Source organism: Gymnodraco acuticeps, unplaced genomic scaffold (assembly GCF_902827175.1).
Source record: "Gymnodraco acuticeps unplaced genomic scaffold, fGymAcu1.1, whole genome shotgun sequence".
Classification (NCBI taxonomy): Eukaryota; Metazoa; Chordata; class Actinopteri; order Perciformes; family Bathydraconidae; genus Gymnodraco; species Gymnodraco acuticeps.
In genome coordinates this window covers 3,293,665-3,301,420 of record NW_022990270.1, presented here as the reverse complement: position 1 = coordinate 3,301,420, position 7,756 = coordinate 3,293,665, and the positions used below count along the sequence as shown (strand labels likewise).

Here is a 7,756-nt window from a genome sequence, read left to right as displayed (position 1 = left end):
TCTCTCTCTCTACTTTCAAAATCTATTTAAAACTCATAACAACAAACAAAATGTCCAAAGTTGTCCTGAAATTAACTTATAAATAAACAAAACTTTATACTTATGCAAACAACATTGAATCTGGACTTGACATTATTCTGATTAGGCCTCGCCTACATTGCAAATAAGCAGACAGCGCTACTTTTCGCGCTGCTTTTCACACACACACACACACACATTCCTCTTGTTTCCTCCGCCACATCTCCTCCGTCCATACCTCTGGGAAAGGTGAGCTTGAGCTAGCCAGGGGAACGTTGCTAGCGCAGCTAACGTGCACGTTAGCTAGCATTATCCACGTCTTTAGGCGGCTCTTCTGGTGATGTATTACTAGCAGCTTCACTTGTAGCTTCGGTGCTGCTAGCCTCTTTCTTCTTGTGAATTATATTCTTTTTAGAAAATAAGTCAAGTAAAACATGTTAGCCTGCCATTATAGAGCTTTTTCGTTAGTGTTCTTGACAGTGGCGAGCCGTGACTTTTATACCTAGGCCCTCTGACCCCCCTTCCCTCGAAAAAAAGAAGAGATATTACGTCTCAACGTAGACTTCAGCGGAATATCAAAACAGTGGTCCGGGGTGCAAAATGCATCAATGACAGCGACCCTCTACCACACAAAACAACACCATTTATATAAACACCTATCATGACAGGGCAACCCACAGCCAAGTAGCGATTACAAATGAATTTAAGTCGGCACGGCGGCCCACATTGAAAATGACTTAGGCCTACCTTTGATGATCAAATCACTGAAACACAAAGTCCATCCTCCTGTCCTTTTGGATGAAGCCCTTGATGGCAGGTCATTCAGCTGATCCTATGCCACTCCAGTTTATCATTGTAACTCAATCTTGAAAATGACTCGGTTAATAATTTCGCAACGATGTCATCACTATCACTGATGTCATCACTATCACTGAAGAGAGACATCATGCTAATCATAAATCTATCGATCATAAATCTATCGATTAGATTTATGATTCAAAAATAGTAAAAGTAGGATAGACATGTGGATATTATCCGGCTGAACACAACGTGCATTTATCTAACAGGTTCGTTTTCCACAGACCTTATTTCGAGCTATTTTCCAAAATCCTATGGAGAAATCCCACTGCTTTCTGTCGAGGGAATCCAAGCGCAGCTTACTTCCGGGTTTTAGAACGCGTCACTGCACCACTTGCATAGACCTCACAGCGGGCGGAACTTGTCATAAAGTCCGCGAAAATAAAGCCCGCCCATTTAGAGGGAAGATATGATTGGTCAATTGTACTGTCATTTGACATTACTCTCTCGTTGAGTTACTATAGCTGGCCCTTTGTGAATGTAGAGAGGGACCAACAAGCTCTCCCGTCTTCATATAACTCGCAGAGACGGCCTTTAACCCTTCACATTCCAACAGAAACTGAACAGGCAGATTCGAAGGATTTATTTCTTTGGAAATATTATTTTAAATACAATTAAATCAAGTTATTTTGGTAAAACTAATGAAAATTTTGTAACAACAAAAAAATATAATAAATTATTTTATTTTTTAAATGTTTTTTTTTAATGTTTTCAAATATAATTTTTTAGAATATCTTAGGCCCTCACAGAGGCCTGACGGCTCGCCACTGGTTCTTGAGGGAAAGAGCTGCCGCAAAATCGCGGCGGGCGCGGGCGAGATGGCTCGCAGTGGGTTGTGTCAGTGGGACCGCGGGGTCACGAGCGTGATGATGAATCATACTTTTTTAAGGAAATCGTTTTTATTTTTTATTATAATTACTGTGAAGTGTATTATGTTTTCGTCATTATTACAATAAATACACACTTGCAACTGATAACACTGGCAATGATTTTATATTTATTAGACTTAAAAAAAAGATCATGCTCCAAATAAGTGGGGGTACGGTGTACCCCCGCGTCCAACGCCCACTACACCACTGTTCATGTGTGCATTTAGGTTCTGTGTTTTCTGTTAGTCTTTGTTAGTTCCTTGTTGTAGTTTGACGTTGTTCACGGGGAAGAGTTCTGTTTTGCTCTGTCTTTAAGCCTTGAAATAAAGGTATTTTCTGTTTATCTGCATTTGGGTCCTGCCTGCTTCGCTCTCAACCCTGACAGTCTGGGTTTCATTTTTTAACACTGGGTCACTACAGTCTGCCCCTGGTTCTGTCCAGACTGCAGAGAACAGAGGGAAGCCCCGTGGCAGATGGCCAGAGAGGGGTTTCATAGCTTTCCACCAAACTGTTTAACCCTTAAAGGCCGAGCGTGCCGCCCGCGGCTTCAAAGAGGTAGCGTTCTAAAATGCTTAATAACTTTGTAACCGCTAATCCTATCCATCTGATTTAAAAAGTGAGGTAAAGCGGCTATTCTAGGCTTTTTGCTGGTATCACTATGTCCTTTTCCGGGATTCAGAGGCTCCGACGTGATCGGGGCAACGTTATCACATTTTACAGCCTTGATTCGTCAAGGAGACCCACGCGGCCCCTCTGTCTGAGCCAAACAGCAAAGGTTTTAGACTAAGTCCCACCCCCCTGTGTCCGGATAGGTTTAAAAGGGTAAAGGTCCAGGCAAACCTCTGCCCATGCTACCATCTTCTCGACCAATCAACATAGGTTGCTGTGTATGTTTTTGGCGGCGGGAGATAAACAAAGAGAAACAGAGAGACGAGAGAGTAATACTAAAGAAGAGTAATTCTGCCAGCGTAAGAGAAATAAATACAACACGAGATATCTAGATACAGTCACACACACACACAAATACACATACATACACACACACACATATCCCAAGACAAATTCAAACCAACATGTCAAAACGGCGTTACACTACGGAAGAAGCCGTAGAATTTATGTTGTCTGGCGGACCGCTTAGCGATGCAGCGGTGGATTCCTCAGATTCTGAAGCTGACAACTGGCAAGGAAGAGGAGTATGATCACGGGATTGATCCCTTCGAAGATAAAAAAGTGAGTAACTTTGCTTATTTCTTATTGTTTGTGTTGCATTTATCGGTTGTTGTTTCTGTATAACGCCGAAAAATAATTAGTCCTAAGAGTTTTTATAATGGATGGCCATTTGCCGTAATTGTGTCATAAAGTGAAGTCCTGAGCTCAAGATTCACTATCAATAGAGGCTACTATTTATTTCAGTAAAAAAACGTCAAGCAATACCTTTCATTTATTGCCTCATTCCGCTTGCCCTCTTTGGTTGTTTGTTATGAGGTCTAATGTTATTATATTCATTGCATTACAATTCAGTTACTGATTCCATCAACTAGTAATGTTAGCAGAGGGATAAAGTGTGAATCAAATCAAAAGTTGAGACTGTGTTTAGAAAACAGATAGGATGACACTGGAGAAATAAAAGCAATAAAGGAAATAAAATAAATTCAGACATTTATATCTGTATATTTTCCTCCCTTTTATTTTAGTACAGAGGATGAGAGAGGGGATGCACAAGCCCCTGTCCCCATCAGTAGGCCTCCTTCAAACCGAGAGGGAAAAGAATGCGGCCAGGAGGGTGCAGCATCCAGAAAAAAGGCCAAACCAATGCCAGCCCCCCTGACAGTGAAAGGGAGAGGGAGAGGAAAAGGGAAAAAAACATCTCTGACCCCAGAAGAGCCAGGTTTGGAACGGACCTGAGGTGCCAGATACTGCCCAACAACTACCACACTTTTGCCCGAAAAGAGCCCCTGGAGTCCAAGGTTTTGTTGGTGTGGAGTATACTCCTGCACAAATATTTAGAAATTGTTTTAACAACCAAGCTGTAAATATCATCTGCAAGAACACAAACAAAAATGCTGAAAAGGAGCAGGCTAAGGGGGAAAAGTTTGTTTGGGAAAGCCGGTAAAATTCCTCATGTATGTCGGCCTTATGGCACTTCTAAAACTGCTAAAAGTAAGTGACTACTGGAGGAAGGGATCACACCTGAGTGTTCTCTTTCCTGCTCCTGTCATGACAAGAGACAGGTTCATGGCAATCAGCAGAGCTGTACATCTGAGCGACCCAGACCATGATGAATCTTGATACATTTCCTTTGCTCTTTATATATTTTTCTAATATTTTGGTTATAGTTTGAAGATCATTTGCTCTTTGTACTTTTGCACTTTCTATATATTCCTAATACTTTGTTTATAGTTTTAATATAATTTGCACTTTGTTAATTTGCACTTTGAATTTGTTTCACTGTTTGTGTTTGTATTTCAATGTTCAAATGATAATATATATCTCTGAAACAAGTTATTTTTGTTGCAATGTCATCTGTTATGGTTTAATTGTTTACTCTCTCAACCTTTTTTTGACAGAAGAAACATGATCAGTCATTTAAATATGGAAATACATTTCGTTTTAATTATTCCATATGATCCTAGGCGTTTTTCACTGAAAAACGCCTAGGATCATATTGTAATAAATAGCTGTAACTTGCTCAGGGAACATAATATGCAGATGAAATTTAATTTGAAAGCCTAAAACATCTAAATGCAGCTTTGTAAATAATAAAAAAGAAAATTCCTATGTTCCTGGCGGAGTAAACAGTAAAAAAACACAACATTTGTACTGGCGTTTTTGAAAAGTGCTGGTAAATTCAGCCATTATCACACAAAGTTATGGTAAAATTTGGACTTCAAATTAGCAGGACTTGAACTAGAGGTTCTCCTGAATCAAATGAGGTAAGGCACTTGATGCTGACTGCAAGAAAAGGTTAGAACAGGTTAGGAGAAACAAATAAATACAGGAGAGTCAGGCAGGCGAAAATTCCGTCTAGGTCTTTAAGGGTTAAGTGTCTGTGGTTCTCTAAATGGACATATGGCACTACAGTGTCCCCAGCCACAGTTGCAAAGCCTGCCTATTATAAGAAACTTTGGGGTTGTTTTTCTGCAAACTCACTTACAAGTAATGGTCGGTTTTTGGGCATATTTCTGAAAGCGTACTTACCATTTTTAGGATAATAGCCTGCTGACTTAAGCATTAAGATCAAAACACAGCCGTGCCTAAATATGGCCTCAAAGACTGCTAGCCTGGCTGAATTAGTATAATGTTTTATGGTCACATACTGTCTGTACATTACCGTAAGTAATGGTATATGGACTGCGTTTATTCCCAGTCTTTATGACCCTTCAATGAACATTTACACATACAATTAGCATTCACACACATTCAGAGAGACAGGGATGACATACTGTACAAGCTGCCACCTACTCAGGGATACTAACGTCCACACACATCCACGCACATCCACACACATCCACACACATTCACGCACATCCACGCACATTCACACACATCCACACACATTCACACACATCCATGCACATTCACACACATCCACGCACATCCACGCACATTCACACTCATGCACATTCACACACATCCACGCACATCCACACACATCCACGCACATTCACACAAATTCACACACCGTTGGCATTATATATATTGTTAAAGAGTACAGATATATTTAGAATATTTGATACCTACTGTAGAGATTATAAAAAAAGTATTTGACTGGCAAAAAAAGATATAGTGATATGATTTTTATCTCTCACCGCCCTATGAAGGCTTATCTTTCCCATTGTTCACTTCTCAGGCTGAGTTCACACAACCGCCTCAGGGAGCAAGATTATTAAGCAAAATGAGATCTGAATGAACTCTGGCTGGCCCTTCTTGATGGTTGTTCTTTTTTTTTTTACGTCATGTATGTCACCATGGAGACCCACGTTGCACGGCTAACATACCACAGAGCAGAGCATCTTCAGGCTGACAGATGTATAGAAGCATGAATCTAAACTAATCAAGTCCCTCCGGTCCACTGTGATGCTCAATGAACATTCTCCTCTTCCCCTGATGATTCATTATATCACACACTGAACATTTAATGTGTTTCATACTTATAGGCTGTTTTGCCACACTGGCTGCTAAAACAGTAAATGTATAACTTACATTGGTTACATAAACCATAGCTTTCATCATGATTTGACTTTTACTGATGCTGTGCTCTGACATTCATACAATTTCCAGAAGTAACTGATGCAATTTATTGTCACAGCTGCACTGGGGAGCCTGAGGCCAACTATTGAACTCCAAGTAATGTCAGTCCTAATATGATAGCATAGCATTTCATCAATGAGAAGCACTCTAGCTGTGCCTTAGTGCCTAGGTACTGAAGCACAAACCTGTTTACACCATCTGAAATGTACCCCCAGTAATCCTCTATAGGTCTAGAGCCAACAGTATTACTTTTCACTGTTAACAATGTTTGTTATTGATCCTTCTTCAGAGAAAGACAGAAACATTCATCCATGCTTACCCCAAACGTTTGGCTTTTGCCCAATTTTATATTCCATTATGCCTGATTCAGTCCTTTTATTGCATTTCATTTCCCTCGCTGAATAATCTACTCGCAGTTATGACCTCATTTCCCAAGGGAAATCAATAAAAGTTGGGTTATCTTAAACCTACTGCTTAACTTAAGCCCAGATGAAGGGGTTGTTTACTGTCTTTAGAAAGCTTGCCCGCCAATTGGAGAGAGACCGCATTAACAGTTATTTTCATCCCTTATTTGGATCGGCTACCAGATTTGTATTCTGTTTGCGTTTGTTAAATTGTTACTGAAGTTGAGCATGTGGGTGTCAGCCCCCTCTCTGTCCACATATTCATGAGTTGATTCCTCTTGGCCAGTTAAGTAAGCTAATACTTACTGATAAAAGTTGGTCTTACAAGTCAGTAGAGAGAGAATCACTTATTGTATGCACCTCATGTGATTTTGAGTCCACCTTCTTGTCCAGGGTATCAAGTCTGACAGCGGATATTTGGAAAGGGCCTCTGTTAGCTGAGCGAACTGTGGCACTGAAGCTTTTGTCATCTCTTCAGGTAAGCCTGCAGCTTTTCAGGCTGCTTCTGATGTGTTGTGTTTGCACTTGTTATATTTGATCTCGACATCACAGTGAATTTACATTATTTAAGTTTACAAAAGGTAAGGTTTGTCACCCTAACAGAACAGGCCCTAACCGTACTGAATATCCTTTATGACAAAAGGCTTGGTTTTCTTATATTTATTATACGTGGCAATCGATTTTATTCTGATGTTTTTATTAACAGAATTTGAGTCTAACAATAAAGATGAACTAACCGATAAAAATGTCTCAATAAATGTGTACATCTGTGTTTGGGGTAAGTAATAGTTAAGTAACAATCAAGAAATTAATAAGGAATTAAGGAATACCTCAATAAATGTACGTGAGGTTTTCTGATATAACGTAAGTGGTATGTTAATTGTAGGGCACAACACTGGCAAAGTAAAAAATCCTCACCTGTATTAGATAACCCTTCGGTGTAAGCACCAAGATGAGTGTGTCCCATCTAGGCAGCCACGATGATTTAAGGGTCACAACTCACTGAGTTGATCCCATTGCATTGTCTAAAGAATGAGGATTTGTTGCCTTTAGGTGCATTGAAAGACTTGATGATTTGTGGGACGCTGTAGTTCAGGCTCGTCCATAGGGTTAATGGATGTGAGGGGGTCATTAATCTCTATAAGGAGAGGAAATGGCTCAGGTATACAGGGCATGTTAAGGCAGGCCCATCTCAGATGATGCATCATCACCAGCGCTCTGCCTCTTTGCACACTCGTCTTTGTTTTCACGTTCGACAGGATCCCATAACTCCGTCAGAGCCTCATAAAAAACAGGAACAGCGAAAGTTGCGGTAACACTACCTAAAATCACTCTCTGGCTGAAATACTCTTGCGA

At 40.3% G+C, this 7,756-nt stretch overlaps 1 long non-coding RNA gene across 1 annotated transcript; it reads left to right on the top strand.

The window, feature by feature from the left end:
• The first annotated feature begins 2,261 nt into the window (after positions 1-2,261).
• Positions 2,262-3,844, top strand: LOC117549199. The gene is made up of 2 exons (XR_004569445.1): positions 2,262-2,975; positions 3,440-3,844. It is a non-coding gene; the product is annotated as an uncharacterized LOC117549199 (long non-coding RNA).
• The last annotated feature ends 3,912 nt before the right edge of the window (positions 3,845-7,756 follow it).